The sequence below is a fragment of the Rhagoletis pomonella genome, unplaced genomic scaffold (genome assembly GCF_013731165.1).
Source record: "Rhagoletis pomonella isolate Grant_MI unplaced genomic scaffold, Rhpom_1.0 Rhpom_scaffold_00003, whole genome shotgun sequence".
NCBI classification, from domain to species: domain Eukaryota; kingdom Metazoa; phylum Arthropoda; class Insecta; order Diptera; family Tephritidae; genus Rhagoletis; species Rhagoletis pomonella.
The window spans coordinates 52773453-52794811 of NW_023458557.1; the positions used below are offsets into that span (position 1 = coordinate 52773453).

At 34.6% G+C, this 21359-nt stretch overlaps 1 protein-coding gene across 4 annotated transcripts in view; it reads left to right on the forward strand.

Annotated features, from left to right (window-relative positions):
- Window positions 1–895: 895 nt before the first annotated feature.
- The window catches only part of LOC118735299 (protein rolling stone), a 139282-nt gene continuing 118818 nt past the window's right edge, over window positions 896–21359 (forward strand). For 2 of the 4 annotated variants that reach the window (XM_036464970.1, XM_036464973.1), the window contains exon 1: window positions 896–965. The gene's annotated coding sequence lies outside the window, so the exon portion shown is untranslated. Of the gene's footprint in view, window positions 1572–21359 lie in introns of all 4 variants that reach the window. The other 2 variants (XM_036464972.1, XM_036464971.1) reach the window with 2 other exon arrangements.

Here is a 21359-nt window from a genome sequence, read left to right on the forward strand (position 1 = left end):
AGCACAGAAATAAAATGAATTTCGCAATGTTAAACGCTTTATTAACTGTAAGATATGGCTTAAAAAATGTACAGAAATGTTGTCATGATTTTGAAATTACAGATGATATCGTCAGGTTAATGAGAAATGAACAAAATTGTAACGACGAAGAATCGCTTAGCGATGATAGTATTGATATAGATATAGATATTTAATGTGTTAAAAAAATGTTTATAGATTAAATTATTTTACTATGAGTTCATTAAATACTCTTTTGTTTGTTTGATACATACAGCGTCGGACAATAATAAAGCACCGACATTTTAATTCTTTGTAAATTATAACATAACATTTTAAAAAATTCTTTTACAAATAAATATTTTTCGAAGCATAGTTTGAAATTATTTAAGTTATTTAGTATTGTCCGACACTGTATATAGATATGATTCTAGTACGTATGTATTCTTAATGTGATCTCATTTTTTTGTTTATGTAAGAAATTAATTTTTAAACTGTACATACATATGTATATGTATGTTTTTTACGTTTCTGGGCCGTTATCTTATCCATTAACGATTTAACTATACTTTAAAATAGGTAAGTTGGCGGCCCTTAATATGCTTTGTGTTACACAACACGTTTTTTTGTTGAATAAAATATTAATTCTTTCCAGAGTTCATTGTTTTTCTATATCATTACTTATAGAAAATGTTTGCGTGTATACTTATATATTTATATGTAGGTAAAAAAATTTAGCTACCATTTTTAGCCACAACGACGATTTTTAGCTCTTTTTTAGCCCTTTTTCAGCCTGAATTTAGCTACCGCTAAAAATGTTTCGCGGCAACACTGGTTCCGAGCTCCACTTTGCTGGGGAGCTGAATGCGTTGCTGTTTTAATTGCTCAGTTGGAGATTTGCAGCGTCAACGAGCGGTTGGTGGGTACGGTTGCGCATTGACGACGAATTAATAAACATGTGTATTGCGGTGGGTGTTTGTGAATTTCATGTAGCGTTTTTTTCCGGCTAGAATCAAAAACAAAAACAAAAATAAAAATAACTACATACTTATGAAGACGCGCAACAAGTGCCGCTTGAATTTGTGTACAAAAATTGTGCAACTAAATACATACTTATGTATGTAAATACATATTTCTACATACATAAAGGTGTACATGAGTATATTCTGTGTGTAGTTTTGTCACATAGACTTTATGGTTGTGCAGTAGTTTTATTTGCATCCAAGTTTCACAATTCCTTTCCCGTGCGCATTGCAAGTGCAGTTACTGATGCGATTATGAAGCTTTATTCTTACTACGAGTATTATTGTGTTATTTAAGTACTTTGTTGTTGGTTAAATGCATTTCTATGTATATTGCCATACATATTTATTCGAACTCCTAATTGGTGTAGGTACAATGTTGTTTATTATTTCTATGGCAAATAGTGTGCTACTGCGACTCGTTTGTGGACGCATGCGTAACGCCTTGGCTTGAGGCGTAAAACAATTTGGCACAGCCATAAAGCTTCAACGTTTGCACCAGCAGTTTAACAGCTAAAATTCCACGTTTGTGTTTCAGTGCGCTATTGCCAGGTAATTGGCCTAATTTGTGTTTGGAATTGCCTTTATGTTTTCAAAATAATTCTTTGGTTGTTTGCTTTGGTATGACCAGGGTTGCCAACTACCTTATCTATGAAGAGCCATATTGAGGATAAAAAAGTGCCAAAATCTGAAAAATTAGAAACACATTCCTAAAACAAAAGTCCAATGCCAAAATAACATAAATCAATTGTATACACTATAGAAATTAGAAAATTTTACTTGAGAAAAAGAAGTACAAGCAAAGGATTTCACAAAAATGTATTGAAATATTACTATTTTTCAAAAGTGCCATTTTGGCATTTTGTACCGAATTGAAAAATAAAGTGCCATTTGAAGTAAAATAGGGCAAAAAATGGCACAGTTTGAGCCAAGTTGGCAGCCCTAGGGATGAAACGACACCATGCAGGTATCGATACTTTTACTTGGAAGTAGTATCGAAAGAAAGTATCGATACCTGAAAAATATCAGATCGAAAGTATCGATACCTAATCATATCGATACTTTTGGCTATGAAGGTATTCCTTATGAATCAAATTAGTAAAATTTTTTTATTTTTCTTAATTAATAACAAAGCTAGACTTTGAACATGAATTAGCAGAGTGCACTGTTCTTGTGTTTGCAATTTGGTTTTCAAACGCTCCAAATCTTTGCACTAAAACTGGTAACTTCTGACAGAGAGAGGACCTTATCTACATTCTTATTTGTCCTCTCAATTGCCAGAGAACCGAGTATGGGATCGATTTCCAGTAAAATGGGCTAATTCTGGCTATTTCTGACTAGTCCGGAATCGTACTACTAAAGGCGCGACTGCGAGAAGATATAAGCTGTTTTTGAAAGAGATTGCAGATGGTAAATCTCGTGACTTTTGAGGAACAAAGTTATTTGTGACTGTGACTTTGCAGTCACAGTGATTTTCATCCGTGACTGTGACAAAAACAGTGACAAACAAATTGCAAACAGGAATCTTTTACCGAGTGAACTAAGCGCATTATTTATTTATTTGGCATCACTAACTATTTTCCTCGTTTGATTTGGTCATTCACACTCGTTTTTAATGATGTGAAATTCTAATATCAAACATTTATCAAATTTTAGTCCTAAATAACTCGTCGCAGTTTCTCGATATGTAATTGCCACTGCTACTTTATCGCCGTCATAGTTCGTAGTAGTGACTGACTGTTAAGCTGATGCCAGATAAAACTTTGTGGCTTTGTGTGACATTTATAACTTTGCCAGCAAAGCGACAGATGCCAAAGGTATGCCACAATGAACGCCAAGAAAACGATTTTTTACTGATTTTTTACTCGTCAAAATTGCTGTGGATTTTATATACTTATTTAGCTTTAAAAATATCAGCAATACAATTAAATTTTATGCTTCTCGAATTTTAACGCAACAAAATAAATCGCACACCGTCTCCGAAAGAGATACAACTCAAAATAATACGTTTGTCAGAAAATGCGAAGAACTATATCTTAGCACATGATAACCAAATGGACAAGGGCGACTTTACTTTAGGTTTTTTTTTTTTAAATCAAATTATAACAAAAATTTGCTCCAGCTTTTGCTGAAAGATAAATAAAAGCTCATTGTACATTTATAGCGCATAATCTCAAAAATGCCAAACTTTGAGTTGTGACTTTTTTGAAGACAGTGTGCGAAATAGTAAACCGGCTGATTGTCAACGCACGCAAAAAGATGGGAGTTATAGGGCATTCGAACGAGGTGATTTTACAGGCAACAAAAGTTGAATGCGAAGTTGAATGAGAAGTGGAAAGGGAAAAAGTTGCCATCCCTATTCAGACGAGGCGATTTTCGATTCAACACGAATTGTTATTTACATTATTTTAAATGAATTTAGATCGCAAAATTGTATCAATTGGCGTAAATTTGGTAAGCCAAGCGTTGGTAAAAGTGTTTTTTTACCAAGCCACTCGCCAGAATACAATTTCAAAATGGTGGTATGTATACAGAATGTAAACAAACACAGGGTCGCAAGGAAAAAAAGTTGAACGAGCTCAAAGTTGGCTGGCGACCAACTTTGTTGACAACTATTAGTTGAAATGCCGTTCAGACGAGGCGATTTTTGCTTTCAACTTAAAGTTTCCTGAAAAATCGCCTCGTGCGAAAGCCCTATTAGCCATCGCGCTGCAGCTGCAACCGTCTATGGGCACGGTTGCCACAACTTAAAAAAAATGTTACCAATATTTAAAAAAAAAAATTGCAAAGCCTTTTTTCTTTTGTAATAAACAATGGGCGTTACATTTACACTTTCGAGCGTATATGAGAGTTGCCACACAACTGCTTATTTATCTATCGATTATCTTTGTTAGTAGCTTGACTTCATCACAAAAGAATTTACAAAAACTATTTTATCGGGGAACGGACAGTTCTTTGCGGAAATTGGATATGTTACGTTTATAACTTAAAGTAACCAAATTAGACGAATATGTTAACTTTTAACCATTTTTCGCTATTTGGAGCGACATTTTTTCAATTTGAATCGTAATATCTCCACAACAAGAGTTTTCCCAGATATAAGCTATATACCAAATGAAAGCTAAGGTTTTGGGCTAGAGGAAACTTAGAATAAAATCGATTGACCAGTTTTTGAGAAAATTCTCGAAATCTATATCAGCAGCCCGATTTTTAGTTTTTAGGCGATAACGTTATGACATATTTATATTTGAATGGTATGGAATGAGTAGTGCGGCCTCAGTGGTAGTTTAAAAAACTGCCTTTTTTCGAATTTCAGGCACCAGCCACGCCCACAAAGGCATACGAATTGAAACATCCTGGAACAAAATCTTCCTAGTTTTTTGGTACTTTAATTCCTGAAAGTTTGAAAAAATTGAATGAAGGTACGTACAGATGCCACATACATACCAAAGCATCTCCTAGTGGAGACACGAACCAAAACACATTTAGCTCTATATCTTTCCAACTAGTAGGTTGAGCTCAATATATAAGGTATCGTTTGAAAGGTATTGGCCTATAGAATAACACTAAATATGTTTGGTGCATCCACATACCGCCTTAAACTGGCAAAAGCAAAAAAATATTTTTTGTTTCGCAACACTTTATCCTAATTTTTAAGAATCCGGTTAATCACTTATGAAGCTTGAATACATTTTCTGGACACACTCTGCAAGACCTTTCCAACGATATATAACATGTCGATTGGACGTCTGGATAAAAACTTCCAAATCTCGTGTATATATGAGCGATTCATTTCAGCATGCTACTGTGGCTGCTTTCGTCACTCGCGCGCAGTGCCGTGCGCTGTGATAATAAACAATTTTATGCAATTATTTACCAAGGTGCGTTCATGAAAGAATGTGGATAAACTGATAAATTTAAGCAATTTATACCTATATCACTTTAGATTAACATGAGCGCAATTCCGAAAAAATTGGTAATTGTGCTTAAGTATTACTGTTTCAATAAAATTCCAGTCCGGCTTTGTAAAGTAAATTTTTTTCTTACACGAGAAGTACCTATTACCTCATTATTTCCACATTTCAAACTTATTTTGTGCTGCTATCATTTAGCAATTTTATCTTTGCCTCATTTCTGCACGCTGTTTTTGACATCCAGCAAGTAAAAATATTATAATATTTAATACGGAATGAAGGTGAGCTTTTTTAATTGCTTCGTTGTATTTTGGGTATTTACTCCGAGTCTCAGCTTTGTATCTATATGTGTCGAAAAATCTAGAAAACATAAAGTAATAGTGGCCACAAAAAAAGCAGGTAAACATGTTTTTATACAGGGTGGGCAAGACCACCAACAACGCCTGCAATACGTTATTCGTTTTACACAATTAGCCACACAAATTGATTTATTAGGTAATGTTTTGATGTCGGATGAAGCGCATTTCCCAGCAAAACTGTAGATTGTGGGGCTCTCAAAAGCCAAGGGCAACACACCAGCACCAGTTAAACCATCCAAATACACTGTTTGGTGCGGTGTTATGGCCGAAAAAGTTATCGGCCCATATTTCTCCGAGAATGAGGATGAAACTAGAGCTGGGATACTATCGATAATTTTTGAAGACTATCGATGTCGGTGTTTAGCAAAGCTTCACTATATTCTCTTCACATCTCGACACAACTTCATGGCTCAAGGCAATTTCAAGTAAAAGTAAGATTTTAAATATTTATACATTACAGGAAATCACAATTTATTAAGGTAAATTTATTTTTCTTATATGGAAGGAAACTCACAACACCGTCACCAAAAAAAATAAATACTAAGAATCATTGGGATTTTTAGTGACTACAAACTTGCACCGATTTATATGTATTAAAATTTGTTGTGCTATAAAACTCCATGCACAATTTTTTTTATAGAAATTTTAATTATTAGTCTTGAAATTTTGATGAAACTTTGTTGTATTTTTAACCGACTTCCAAAAAAGGAGGAGGTTATCAGTTCGTCGGAATATTTTTTTTTTATATATGTTACCGCATAACTTTGGACCACGTCAACCGATTTAGATAATTCTTTTTGCATCGGAAAGGTAGTTTCCCAGAGGCGGCCTCATACTAATCCGGTTTAGATCCGATCATTGAATCATGAAATATATATATATATATTTTTATATGAGAATTGAAGTCGTTTTTTTTCTAAAAATTACTTGTTTATATTTTGTACATCATTTACAAAAAATTTATAAACATTAAATTAACAAAAAAAAAGTCAAAACAGGTAAAAATATTATTTTCACCAGCACTTTATTCGTTTTTTCTTATGATATCTAAAAAGGTAAAAGGTTATTAATTTCCCTTGTCCTTGAGTTGTAGATTTAAACTAATATTTTTTGTTTTTGTAGTACTAAATATTATTGTATTATGTATTACTATAACCACATTCACTCGCTTTTCCATATAAAAAATTCAGATTTTGCCTGTCCCTATTCAAGTGCATGGAAATGTATGTATGTACATAAGTATACATATCTAATTCAGATGTACTGAAAAAATAATAAGTTTATTCTATTATTATAAAAAGTTTCTTTTGATTCATTCAATTAAAAAAAAATATTTGTATGTGTAATTTACAAATTTAAGGTTTCAATTGCACACTATTAAATAACGTGGTTAACGGCGATAGTACTATCGATACGGCAGCTACTGGCAGAGCAGCAACGTAATTTGTGGTTCCAACAAGATGGAGCAACTGCGCACACTGCTAGGCCCTGCTGCGTGACATTGGTAGGTCTTATTTGGCCCACCCTGTACTACAGTTTGGTTACGCTTGGTTATGTGCTCACATATACGCCAATTCGTACAAACATATGTATTTAAGTACCCTGTGGGAAAATCCCTTGTTCTGAACTGGTGTGCTTCTAGTACATTTAGACCTAGTACTGGTTCGCGATAAATCTCTTTTGCATGCAAGCAACTGGCGAATTTAACATGGCGATGTCCTAGGAAGTGTCAATTGCCCCCCGCTGCATCCCTTTTTCGATAGTTCGGAACTAGTCCTAAATTCTATAGTTCCGAACCAGTTCTAAAATCGACAGACGAAAGAAAAAAGTATCATGATTTTTCAATCTTTTTGGTTCTTCCGTGTGTGCGATTTTAAGTTATTTTGGAAGAAATGTGTTTTCAATTTGAAATTAAATTTGTTTGAATGATTTTAAGAAATATACGTTTACATACCTTTAGCTGTAGCTGAGTTTGCAGAGGGGCTCGCTGTTATTTCTTAGATTCCAGACGACCCCAAGATGTTGAAATGTTAACACAAATTTTAGTTTTGTGTTATCAAGCTATGAATAAGCATCTGCGAAGTACAGAATAGAAGCGTATTTGAACGAAAAAGCCGCCGAACACATATCTATGTAAAGTAAACAAGCCCCCGCTGCATCCCTTATTCGATAGTTCCGAACTAGTTCTAAATTCGACAAATAAGATCTAGTTCGTTCTGCATCCCTTTTCTATAGTTCCGAACCATTTCTAAATTCGTCACTTTAGATATAGATTTCTAGTGAAAAAATCTGAAAAAAAATTAGTTTTTTAAAAGTACCACTTTTCGCCGATTTTGGACTGGTGGGGATCTAGTTTCTATCGGACTAGTTCCTTTTTGGCGAATAAGACCTAGTCCGGAACTAGAAATTAGATTCACTAGTCCGCGGTTTCCCTGCACGGTAGGTACATATGTACGTGCACATCTTCCAACCTAAGCTTTGATCTTGGCACGGGTCAGTTTTGCCCACTCTCATACGCCGCGCTCTATGTAGACCCAAACACACGCGCGCTCTATGTAGATCCAAACACACGCCTGCTAGCATCCCTACAAGAACAGTGATAGTCAATTGATTGATCATGACATGAATCATGTGATACTCACTAGTGATGGAGATCTCAATCAAGTACTTCAATCAACTTTTTAAGAGTAAAAGCCTGATTATGGCAACTTAACTTAATTTAACGGAACGTAGAACTTAGAGAATCAAAATGAAACAGATTTCGCCGTGGCATTAAGTTACGTTAAGTTTCGGCTGTTCAATTACAAGCAACACCCATTTAACAGAATTTTTAACAGAGAGCCATTAGTTACGTTAAGTTGCCATAGTCAGGCCATAATGCGCAAAACGTGATGTAAATATTTGTGTACATGTGATAATCCATCTTCCTCCGACTTATGGCCTTATTTAGTGGTCTCTTTTTAACCAACGCAAAATTTGCAAATGTGTTAGTAAGATAAATGAGAATGTGTTAGTTTCCATCACACAATTCTTGTAGGGTTGATACTCACGTTAGGGTAGAGCGAAAAAATTATTTTTGCGATTTCGAAATTCTAATATTGCGGAAAAGTTGCAAAACATGATCACATTGAACCGTTTTAAACCATTTTCCGATCAGATAATACTTAAGGTGGAACCAAGAGCCCTAAAGTTTCGAAAAATCTTTCAAATTGTGGTTCTTTTATTTATACCTTTTTATTTAAGTATGCACGTTTGTAGTCCATTAAGTTTTAGTATTTATTATGCTATTTGCTACATAATCGCGATGAGTTTTGTAATTATTGTTTGCTGGCCGTGCAATGCAGTTTTTCTAAATTATGTTCGATTTTTTTTTTTAAGGAAAAAAATGCACACCGTCCACAAAAAAGTGCCGAAATCAAAGGTAAATGTACTACTAACTACTTAAAATTGCATATTATTACACTTAATTAACCCTCTAGTAGGTTGAACCGCCTCCAGACGGCCGTTAACTAAACACGTATTTAGTGCACCTATAATAATTTTTTTCTATATTCGAAAAGCATGATCTTTAGAAAAAAAGAAAACCTTTACGACGATGTAAATTTTAATCCGTTATGTCAATCCGTTTTATTTTAATCGGCAGTTGAATCACAGATTGTGAAAGACTCTGTTAAAATTAATTATTTCTTGCTGTTAAGTAATTTCGTAATTAAAGAAATTTTTTCTTTTGAAACATTTTTTCATACAAAAAAATTCAGTGGCTTTCGTAGTTAAATGCACAGTATTTTGACGTAAGTTTTATAATTATGTCACCATTCGAAATGGAGAAAATTGCTTTCGAACACAGACCGTCTACAGACCGGCTTGCCGACATATAAAAACCCAGTTTGCATTTTTGACCGTCTGCAGACGGGATTGCCGGTTCGTAGGGCAACATTGTGTAAGAGAAAGCTGAAAATACGTCAAAATATATCGGCGAGCCCGTCTCTAGACGGTCTTGGCTTTTCTCCCCTGTAGGAAAAGTTACTGTCACAGATCGAAATGGACATCATTTTTGGATTTCTCGTGCTAAAATCACCCATTCCTGAATTTTTCAACTCATACAAAAATTGGCCTACTAGAGGGTTAATGGACTACAAAAATGCTTGTCAAATTTTGTTGGATGAGTAATGAGCAACACTTTAATCAAAAATTATAAACTAAAGAAAAATAGCTAAAACTTTCCAAAATGTCGCGTTCCAATTTACTTACGATTTGCAGTGTCAAATACCATGCAGTACTCAAACAGCGCGGTATTGGAAGTGCGGTACAACGGGGTAAAAAACCATATTCGTAAGCAGAGTTGCAATTTAGAGCTAGAGTTCCACCAAATCAGATAAAGATATTATTAATAGTAGATTAAATGTGTTTTAAAATGGTCTATAGTGCAGCTAATTAGATCTCGTAACTCTTCGCGTGGCCACAATATTTCTTGCTGCATCTTTGTTTCCGAACTATATTTAGGGGGGTTGCCACATGTTTAGAAAATCAAATTCAATTTAAGTTAAGGTAATTTAAATAATCATATGAATATGGGGGTCAGACGAAAGAGGTTTAAGAAGGTATTAGTTTTAAAAGATTTTGAAGAGAGTTGTCACCTCTTTCATAAGGCGGATTTAATTTAACTATGCATGAAGTCACATGAAATATTAAAATATGGGCTTAAAATGGAAGAGTGGTAAGAATTTATTTATTTGAACATTTGGAATATTTAAGAGGTATTTGAACACCAGCTAAAATTCAAATTATGTTATAAGTTAAATGAATTATTAAAATATGGGGATCAATCGAATGTGTTTGAAAAGGCTTTGTAGTATATTAAGTGGAGTTGCCACTTATTCGTTAAAATTCAAGTTAATTCATCAGTTAACTGAAGTTGTATCCAGGGCCGTCGAGAGAAAACTCGGGCCCGGTACTAAAAAATCTCGGGTCCCTATATATACATTGTATTAATTTAAAAGCATATGACCCAAATCGCCGAAAAAAAACCAAGGAAAAAATGTTTTCTCAGGTTTCGCAGATTTTTGATTATATCTGGGTCATGCATATTCTAAGGTATCGGACAACGCAAATATACACGAATCTTCTTCTCCGAATCATGAAAATTGACTTAATCCTGGGAAACATTTAAATTAATGAAAATTAAAAAAGCACAACATGAAATTAAAGGTTGTGTATATTTAAGGACCACAATTTTTTGCATTGTACTTGCTTCTCTTCGTTTGCCCTGTATTACTTTGAAGTTAATAAAAACACACTTCGATAAAATAATCAGCGTTTAACTTTCTAAGTGAAAATAAAGTCGGCAGCATTTCTAATGTAATGTAACAGTCCAAAATATCAAAAGGTTTTTTGGCGCGGAATCCACCAGACTAAAGAATTGAAAAATCTGGTTTCTTCGAGCATTTTCGGCTTTCTTTCACAATAAAATAAAGCAGTTTCTTTATTATCCATATGTTTTCGGTGGAAAACTATTTGTAACGTAAAACGCGAGACATACGGGCATGCTTATGCATATACTAGCACACAACTGCGAATAATTTTGCCCTGACAGACGTCAGTATTGCGGATTAATGAGCCGCAGGGTCGTGGGTTCGAGTCCCACGGCGAGTAGGATTTTTATCTATTTCGTTTTAATTAATTTTTTTATAAGTTCTATACTTTTTTAACATTGCTTTCAGTTAGTTGTTGTTGACTTTTTAATAGAACTCAACTCTAAACATTTAAAATAGCTAATAGTAAAATGAAAAATGTGATATAAAATAAAAAATGTGATATAAAAAAAGTAAGTAAGCCGCTGTGGTGTAGCGGTAAGCAGTGCGCAGGGCCTGGGTTCAATCCCTGGTCAAAGCAACATCGCAAAAATATAGAAGAAAAGGTTTTTTCTTAACAGCGGTCGCCCCTCGGCAGTCAATGGCAAACCTCCGAGTGTATTTCTGCCATGAAAAATTGCTTCTCATAAAAATACAATCGCCGTTCGGAGTCGGCGTAAAACTGTAGGTCCCTCCCCTTTGTGTGACAACATCAAGGCGCACGCCACAATTTGGAGGAGAAGTTCGGCCAAGCGCTAACATATGTGTAAGCGCCAATCCATTATTATTATTAAATATATAAATAAAATAAAATAAATAACAAAAGTAAACATTTTTTTCGCAATCGTTCCAACCGACGATCGAACCTGGCAGCTATAGGCTTGTAGCACGCCACTCTTACCACTCGGCTAGCGCGGATGCCAAACTCGCCTGCTTTGTTTGCTTATTTGTACATAAGACAACAGCTCCCGCCTAAGCGATTTTGGCCGAGATCAACAAAGCGCGCCATTCGTTTCTCTTCTGTGCAAACTGACGCCAATTGGAAATGCCAAGTGAAACCAAGTCCTTCTCCACCTGGTCTTTCCATCGCAGTGAGGCCTCCCTCTTCCTCTGCTACCACCAGCGGATTCCGAGTTGAATACTTTCAGAGCTGGAGGCTCGGTGCCCAATCGAACGACATGGCCAAGCCAGCCGGGCCGCTGTATTACTCAAATAGGCCCAGAAAACAAAAATTACGTAGAAAAATAAACAAACGCGAGAATTATATTTTTTCAAAAAGGAACGAGGCCAAAAGAAGCGAAACAAAAAGCTAAAAGAAGAAGATTTTCTGATTAGATAATCAAAATCTATTGGAATTATTTCAAGTATTTTTCTAGTACTATTATTGTCCTTCAAAATGCACGCCACTCTTACCACTCGGCTAGCACGGATGCCAAACTCGCCTGCTTTGTTTGCTTATTTGTACAAAAGACAACAGCTCGCCGTTTTTACCAGTGTTTTCATTGAAAATTTCCCTGATCCGAGTTAATTCCCAAAAATTTCGTGCATTTGTTCGGCTGCTAATGCACATTTTAAAGAGGAAAATGCATGAGTTAAAGCAAATAAAGGCTGTTTATGCAAATAAGCGAGCCCGTTTGTCAACCGTATAACCGACTTTTTTACTAATTTAATTTTCATGTAAAATTATTTTTTATTTAGTTAGAGATAGTGCTCATTTTGAAAGCAACATTGTAAGCTATTGAACGTGCTATTGACTCATAGATAAAATTTATATTATCTTTAACTCAAATCCTTTTATTCTTCTTCTTATTTAGCGCTGTAACCGCCTAAGCGATTTTGGCCGAGATCAACAAAGCGCGCCAGTCGTTTCTCTTCTGTGCAAACTGATGCCAATTCGAAATGCCAAGTGAAACCAAGTTCTTCTCCACCTGGTCTTTCCATCGCAGTGGGGGCCTCCCTCTTCCTCTGCTACCACCAGCGGATTCCGAGTTGAATACTTTCAGAGCTGGAGGCTCGGTGCCCAATCGAACGACATGGCCAAGCCAGCCGGGCCTCTGTATTACTCAAATAGGCCCAGAAAATAAAAATTACGTAGAAAAGTAAACAAACGCGAGAATTATATTTTTTCAAAAAGGAACGACGCCAAAAGAAGCGAAACAAAAAGCTAAAAGAAGAAGATTTTCTGATTAGATAATCAAAATCTATTGGAATTATTTCAAGTATTTTTCTAGTACTATTATTGTCCTTCAAAATTCACTCTCGGATGGTGCTATACGATTTTTCCTTCAAGAGTTACGTCCACTTTAACCGTCTTGTCCTCGAATCTAACATCGGCAAACCAAGCATATGCTTTCCAACTCATTACGTCATCTTCCAATGGCCATAGTTTCTGAAGAAAAACTCGTAAAGCAACTCTCTAAGGCACATTTTGAATGGTCATAACAGTACTAAATGTCATAGAGCAAACAAAAGTGACCATTAAAGCCTTTTTTCGTGTACTTAACCCCGGAAAACCTCAATATCTTGGCACAGTTGTAAGCTCCAGTTCGAGTTCTAAGCAAAAAATTACTTCTGAAACGACTTACAGCTGCACAGCAACATAAGTCTGTATTCATAATTATTATGTTCTTGATTTCTTTGGATTACATGTCAAATCGCAAGTCTGCTTTATTCATGCTACTTATTGCATAAAACAGACTACAAGCTATTTTTTGCAAATATTGACCTCACAATTAATGTTATCAGTTCAATAAATACGTAGCTCTGAGTTCCATCCTTATGCTATGAAACTGTGTACCGACTTTAAAAAACATTTAATAAGGAGAGCAGACTTTTTCGATAATTTAAAGCAGCTGTTGAAAGAAGAAAAACTATCCGAAAGTTGTATTCTAGCGAGTTTCAGCGGGTTTTGAAAAGCAACAGTAACAGTCCGCGTTTTGAGCTATAATGATAATTTTCTTTAATTTATATAGTCGGAAAGAATCAGCACGATTCGTGATATGTTTATAATGAAGGCCTATAACGAAGGAGCAATTACATTGTAAAAAAAAATAATAACAAGTTGTGGTTCTGATATTTCGGGCCCCTTTAAGAAGCCCGGGCCCGGGGGGGATTCACCCCTTTCCGCCTCCCTCTCGACGGGCCTGGTTGTATCACAATGTTAAACGAAAGACATTTAATACGTTAGTTTTAAAATTCCTTTGAAGAGGGTTGCCACACGTTTGAAAAGTCGAATTAAGGTTATTTATGTATATACAAGCTATATGAAATATTAAAATATGAGTTCAATTCAAAGAGATTTATGAAAGCTTTAGTTAGAAAATATCTAATATTAATCAGAGTTGCCACCTTTCCGAAAAGTCACACTACATACATATCTACCTATGGCGTTTTAACGCCATACGTGTTTACTAGCATATGTTTATTGTGCCGAGAGGTCGTGGGTGAAAGAGTTGTAGGCCTAATTAGGATTTTTACAACAACTAAAATGTTTGAAAACTGTGTTTATTATTGTGAATAACAACACAATTTTCAGTGATAAACATTTTTTAGAAATATTGCTTTGTAAAGGTAGATACATATCGCTACCTGAATTCACAAAGACCCTAACCAACACTTTTTTCGAAACTGGGTTTTTCACAGATTTTGTTAGGATGTATTAAAATACACCTTCGATAAAAATGTTCAAGTTTTAGTACCAACGAGTAAGGAAGTATAAGTTCGGGCGAAACCGAACTTTATATACCCGGCGCAGGTATCAAGTATCGTCGTTTCAACTTGCTCTAAACCACATTTGCATGATAGCCATGGGTAATAGCGCAATTTTTTTTGACGCTAGCTCAATAACGCCAGCGCCACCTGTGGTGTCAGCGCACTAACTCAGCGCAATAGCGCAGTGTAATGAGTTGAACACGGCGCCATCTGAGTGTCACCCACAGTGCCCATCGTCATACAGTGTAGTACACCCTTCAGTGGTGTCATATCTATTATTTCTATAATTTTCGGCGCTGAGCAACGCTTGTACCGCCAACCGAATTTAATTGCTAGGAATGTAGAAAATGACGCGATATTCTCATCATTCTTCAGTAAAAGATTTGCGTTCTCAACGCTCAAAAGCAAAACCAAAGTACGTGTAAATGTTCAAAGAGTTAAGGCGAATTGTGTAAGTGCCTCATGTGTTGTTTGGTGTTAATTGCGCTGGCGCTGTCCATATACTGGTGTTGGCGCAGCAACTCCGGCTACGGTGTTAACGCAATTGCGCTGCGCAGCGCAGTGTTACCCATGCTTATTGCGTGATAATCAGGGGGTTTTCCCGATCTGAAACTTTTTCGATGATATGCTGACTTAGACTTAAAAAAAAAATAAACCAAGTTTGGTAGAATTCTATAAAGCGGTCACCGAGATACACCTTGTAGTCATAAAGTTGGCGGTGCCACGCCTAATTCCTAAAAGTCTATAGCAGTATTATTTATTGCTAAGAGATATTTGGAGTAAATTAGTGTCCTCTAAAAAACAACGGAGTTACATGCCGCTTTTTAAAAAGCCATTCCTGTTTTGATACTCATTTCATAATGTTTTTTGCTTCTCCTGTAAAATTAAAATTTTTTTTGGTTAAGGCGCTGGCCCAATGCAGGCTTGCTTTGCACGCCTTACTTTACTTTAATTTGCTTTGATTTACTTCAAAAACTCGTTTGGCCAAATGGCGGCTTGGAACGCTGTCAAAGCTACCAGCTGTGTAGTTAAAAAATTAAGGTCTGTTCCCTTACACTAAGAATAATTTTCCCTCAAAACTCCAGAAAACTAAAAAAAAAATACAAGCAATCTTTTCAGATTTATTTTTAAATTGATGCGAATTAATTTTTGCATTTCAAAGGAATTATAATAATTATACATATATAGCTATAGGTACATTTATTAAAAAACAAAAAAATCCAATTTTTCAAGAGACGACTGACCAGTAGTTTGACATCATAAATATCGCTAGCTTTGTGTGAAAAGTTGCTAAGCCCACTATTTGTGAAACCTCATGATATAGGAAGCAAGCGAAATTAAGGATTAAGGTACTTGTTTTATTTTTTCTCATTTATATTCAATGGAAGGCAAATTTTCTAAGTCCAGAAGAGGCCCCGAAAATCCTATAAGGCCAAAATAATACGAAATCTTTTAATAAAGATCGAATCCTTATGATTCGTATGGAGTTTTGCTTTGCTTTAAACACGCAAAATGTTGTATTCAAAGTTCCTGTAAAATTTGTAGCAACTTTTTAGTCAGCGATATGTTAAAGGTAAATATGGAAACATATAATCACTTTTATTAAACTTTGAATAGCTTATATTATATATATTTTTTTTTTTAATTACGTAAGCAAATTTTTGTTTATAAAAGGGCACAGCAGTTTGAATTCATTTAGAACGGGAACATACCATTTTGTCAAAAGCCTACAAAGCGCTTTCAAATAAAACATTTGCCTATTTGAAACTTTGAGGCGCTTAAAGCAAGTGAAGCAAAGCTGCCATTTGGCTAGCCTTCATACGTTTTAGTATATTCCAAATAACTTTTGACAGTTCTCAAAACGAGGCAAGCAAAGCAAGCCTGCATTGGGCCAATACCTTTAGGTTGGTTAGTTGTGAATTAATGTATGTACATATTAGGGATGCCAAAATATGAGGAAAATTGTGATCCAGGCGTTTCGGGATATTTTTTAAGTAATCCCGGGATCCCGGGATTTGTCCCGGGATTCACATTGAGTCATAACTTTTATGAATATGAGTAAAAATTCAATATCTGAAAGCATTTAAACAAACCATAATATGAAACTATTTAAGATTTACGATAAACTTATTGTAAAAGTCACATATCGCTAGCTTAGAGTGAAAAATCATATTTTGATACAGGAGGGTAGATAAATTAAAAATGCATCGTTTCGAAAAGGGTGTATGCCCTTGTTTTATGTTTTCTCGTTTATAATCAATGAAAGGAGAATTTATATATTTTCGGTTATATTTATTAAATCAGGAAAATTTTAAAGTGAAACATTTTTTAAATTGTTTTTAAAAACTATGTGATTGAGAAACTTTACTTTTGAAGGTAATGATTAATAAAAAAACATTAAACAAAAATATACAAAAAAAATTTCTCTAAATATCTTTATTCTACTCTATAGAGAAATGGCGAATGGCGAGTTTTTTGCCTTTTTCCCAGATTACTCGAAATTTTGATGGCGTACGAGTCAAACGGATCTCAGAATCGGATTCAGCTGGTCCGAAGTACATGTTGGTAGGTGGGCCTGGTTAAAAACACAGACTCCTTTTTTGTGCCGCTGTTATTATTATTGCACTTAAAATGTTTTCGTAAGAGCAGCATTCAAAGCGGATTCTTCTAATCTTGACCTGAAGTTTTTACATACAAAACCTACATATTTCGGCCTCAACGTTTTTGGGCTGAACAGTCAATAGGTAGTCATAAGCCATTTGATGATAATGACCTCTATATCCTCCATTACAAAATATTTGAACTTCTACTACCAGTATGTCGCACAAATTATAAGTTTTGAGTAGATTGATCTAAAAAATTTTCTAAGTTTTCCCTTAGTTTCGTTTACATTAGCGAAGCTATGAGTGAATTCATTTAAATCTTCTCCAAAAAAGGCTCAGGCTACAATTTAAACAAGTAAGAAAGTCTAAGTTCGGGCGGAGCCGAATATTAAATACCCGGCGCAAGTTTTAAATATATGTACATATTTCCCCTTTCCGAAAGCTACTGCTACATGGTAAGTTTCAAGCATTTCTGAAATTAACTGTTATATGAAAAGCGGCCGTAGTTTTAGTCCGATTTCAATAATTTTCAATGTTTTGCTTTTATGTGGCAAGCACAATAACCATACCGAGTTTGATACAAATTGGTAGAACGGTTACCGAGATACATATATGTGATCATAAGTGGGCGGTGCCACGCCCATTTTCCAACATTTTATCATAAACGTATTTCCTGGTAAAGAATTATTGCAAGCATTAATTTTGAATAAATTAGCTTTAATATTTACAGATTTATCGAAAATTTCGTATTTCTCTAAATTGCCGTTATGTGGGTTATGGGCGTGGTTATTTTGTTCGATTTTAAAAATTTTAGGCCATTTCGTATGTTATACCAAGGCCAACAACTGTGCCAAGTTTGGAAGAAATTGGTACAGCGGTTACCAAGATATACACATGTAACCATAAGTGGGCGTGGCTACGCCCATTTTTGAAAAATTTACAACATTCTTATTTTTCGTCTAAAGGTTATTGTAAATATCAATTTTGAGTGAATTATCTTTATTAGTTACTAAAATATGGCAGTTTTCGTATTTCTGAAAATTACCGTTATATGGGAGGTAGGTGTGGTTATTGTCCGATTTTGCCCATTTTCAACACTATCCGTCCTACGCCAGAAAGAAGTGCACGTACCAAGTTTCGTTAAGATATCTCAATTTTTACTCGAGTTATCGTGTGCACAGACTGACGGACGGACGGACGGACGAACGGACGGACGGACGGACAGACAGTCACCGCTTAATCGATTTCTCTTTTCATTCTGATCATTTATGTATACGTTTGTCTATATCTATCTCGATTCGTTTTGCCTGTTACAAACAACCGTTATGTGAACAAAGTTATAATACCCTTGTGCACAAGTGCGCTCGGGTATAAAAACAGTTTCAAGCTTTTTGTTAATTGCAGTCAAAACGGCATTTTACAAAAATCATACTTCAAAATTCATAAACAAGTTCTTACTATCAGTTCGAGATTTCACATTTTTCGGGATCCCGGGATTAATGCACGTAAATCCCGGGATTTTCGGGACCTCAAAAACACCGGTATTACGGGACCCCGGATCCGGGGATTGGCATCGCTAGAACATATGTTGCATTGGAGAAAAAAATAATAAGGTTGTTTTATAGATGTAGAATATATCTTCGAATTAAATATTTGAATCAGCAATTAAAGGCAAGACAGCTTTATATCGCACACGATTTTCAAAGGAGACACAACTCAAAATTACACGGCCGTCGGAAAATGCGAATAACTATTTCTTAGCACAAGCTAATCATATAGGCCAGGAAGATTTTACCTTAGGTTTCTTCAACAAATTATAACAAAAATTTGCCCTAGCTTTTGTAGAAAGGTAAATAACAGCTATGTGTACATTTTTAGTGCATAATACCAAAAATTCCAAATTTTGAGTTCTGTATATGTATATTAATTGGTAATGTAGTTCTCTTGGCTTTAATTATTTATTCAAATATCCAATTTGAAAATTTGGGGACTCAAAAGGGTAACACGTCGTAAAATCTTTAGCTTAACATTTGTTTATGTAAAGTAATGATTAAAACGGTTTAAAAGAATTTCTAACTACACCGAAATGTTTTTAAACTGATAAAAAAATTGAATAAATTTTTTTTTAGCGGCATTCTATTAAGCGGACGGCTCCATTAACCGGACAGAGATGCTGGTCCTATCAGTGTCCGCTTATGGGAGATTCAACTGTATTTTAATCTTTCATAAAACTTGAGTATAAGTGAACTTAATTCGACTATTAGAACAGGTTTAAATCCTTTTCAAAAGTATTTTCAAACTAAAATCTCCTTAAATCTATTTCGCCTAACATTGTGATACATATGTACATTAGACTGCATCACTCCCCATACAAAAAAAATCGCGACTATTTTTCCATCGGAATTATAAAATCTATTATATTTTAAGACGTCCACCAAAATATTTCGGAAAAATATTAAGATTTAAGTGAGCTGGACCGATTTGAAAATACTTCCAAAAATGGAGTTTTTTATGAATAAAAATAGTTTTTAAAGATTTTTTTTGAAAAAATCCCCTCAAATGAAAAACGGCTTAAGCTTAAAAAGTTTGCAGGAAAATATTTTAAAAAAATTTTGAACGAAATCGTAATGATGTTTTTAACTTTTTTTAAAGATTGGTATAACAAAAACTTGGAATAACTGAACCTAATCTCTTCCGATTTAGACTTAGGAGGTGTCATTAGAATGGTATATTCTCTATCTATAAACTCATTCAAAGGATGAAAGAGAAAGGTAGGATGAAGGAACGTAATTCAAAGTTGAATTAAGATGTGTTGGTATTTGAAAAAAAAATATTGGGACACGAATGACTTTCTATTTAGACTGAAATAAAAACAGTGTGAAAATACCTTTCAACCGAGATCCCATAAGTCTAAATCGGAATAGTTTTGGCTCAGTTATTCAAGTTTTTCGTAAATCAATCTTTGAAAAAAGTAAAAAAAAAGCATCAAAAATCTCACTCTTAAGATTCCGTTTAAAAGATTTTTAAATATTTTTATGCAGATTTTTTAAGTTCTTTAAGAAACTATTTTTATTCATAAAAAACTAAATTTTTGGAGGTATTTTCAAATCGGTCCAGCTCACTTAAATTTTAATATTTTTCCGAAATATTTCGGTGAACGTCTTAAAATATAATAAATTTTGTAATCCCGGCGGAAAAATCGCAACTTTTTTTGGTGATGCAGTCTAATGTACATATGTATTTCAATTAACTGATGAATTAAGTTGCATTTGATTTTTCAAACACGTGGCAACCAAATAAAAGCCCATTTCCATTGACACCCACCTTTGAATTAGTCATCCAACTTATTAAAGAATTTTAATGTAACTTTTTAAATACGTGGCAACCCTCTTCAAACATTCTAAATGCCCAAAATAAAGATTTCTTAACACTCTTTCGCTGACACCCTTATTTTCATATTTCAAATAGTTTGCGTATAAGTTAATTAAAGTCGACTTTTTAAAAAGGTGGCAACGCTCTTCAAAAATAGTTTAAAGCTAAAACCTACTTCAATAACTTTTGTCTGGCATTGTGTTACATATTTTATTTAATTGTTGAATTAAGTTGAATTTAATTATTTAAACATGTGGTAACCCTCTTAATATGGTTCGGAAAGAAAGCCTTGTCAAACCCATTTTGATTTATACCAATATTTTACTATTTCATGTAACTTATTAAATATATCAAATTTAACTTTTTAAACGGGTGGCAACCCTCTTTAAACACCCCAAAAATATTCCTAGTGCTGAAACTAAAGATTTCTCAACACTCTTTTGATTAGAATATTTTATTGTGCATAAGTTAACTAAGTTCGATTTCTCAAACAGGTGGCAATCCTCTTCAAAATATTTACAAATTACCACGTTCTTGAACTTTTTCGTCTAGCGCCCATACATATCTGTATTACCTAATTCCCTTAATTCAAATTCAATTTTTTAAAGGTGGCAACTCTTTTCGAAAAATTTAAATTATATTGTACATATACAGCCCGAGCCGTTTAATTGTACACTCACTTTTTAAAATCGAACGATCGGTACGGATCCGATGGTATTAATTATTTAATAATTGGAATTTAATTGTTCAACAGGCGGCAACTCTTTTCAAAAAAATAAAACCAGTTTGCACATATACAGGCCAAGCGTTTTAATTTGACACCACATTTTTGAAAATCGAGCGAACGCTGCAGACCTTTTGGCCTGGACAAAAAATCCCTTCGCGTATCATATATATAACCCTAGAACACACACCCGGGTACAAATGTATCCACTTTCAACTTTGAAGTGTTGTAACTTTTGAACCGCTATACCTTTATACCGCACTTCGGATCTAGGAAGATTATTTAGTTTTGAGTTCAAATTCAAAA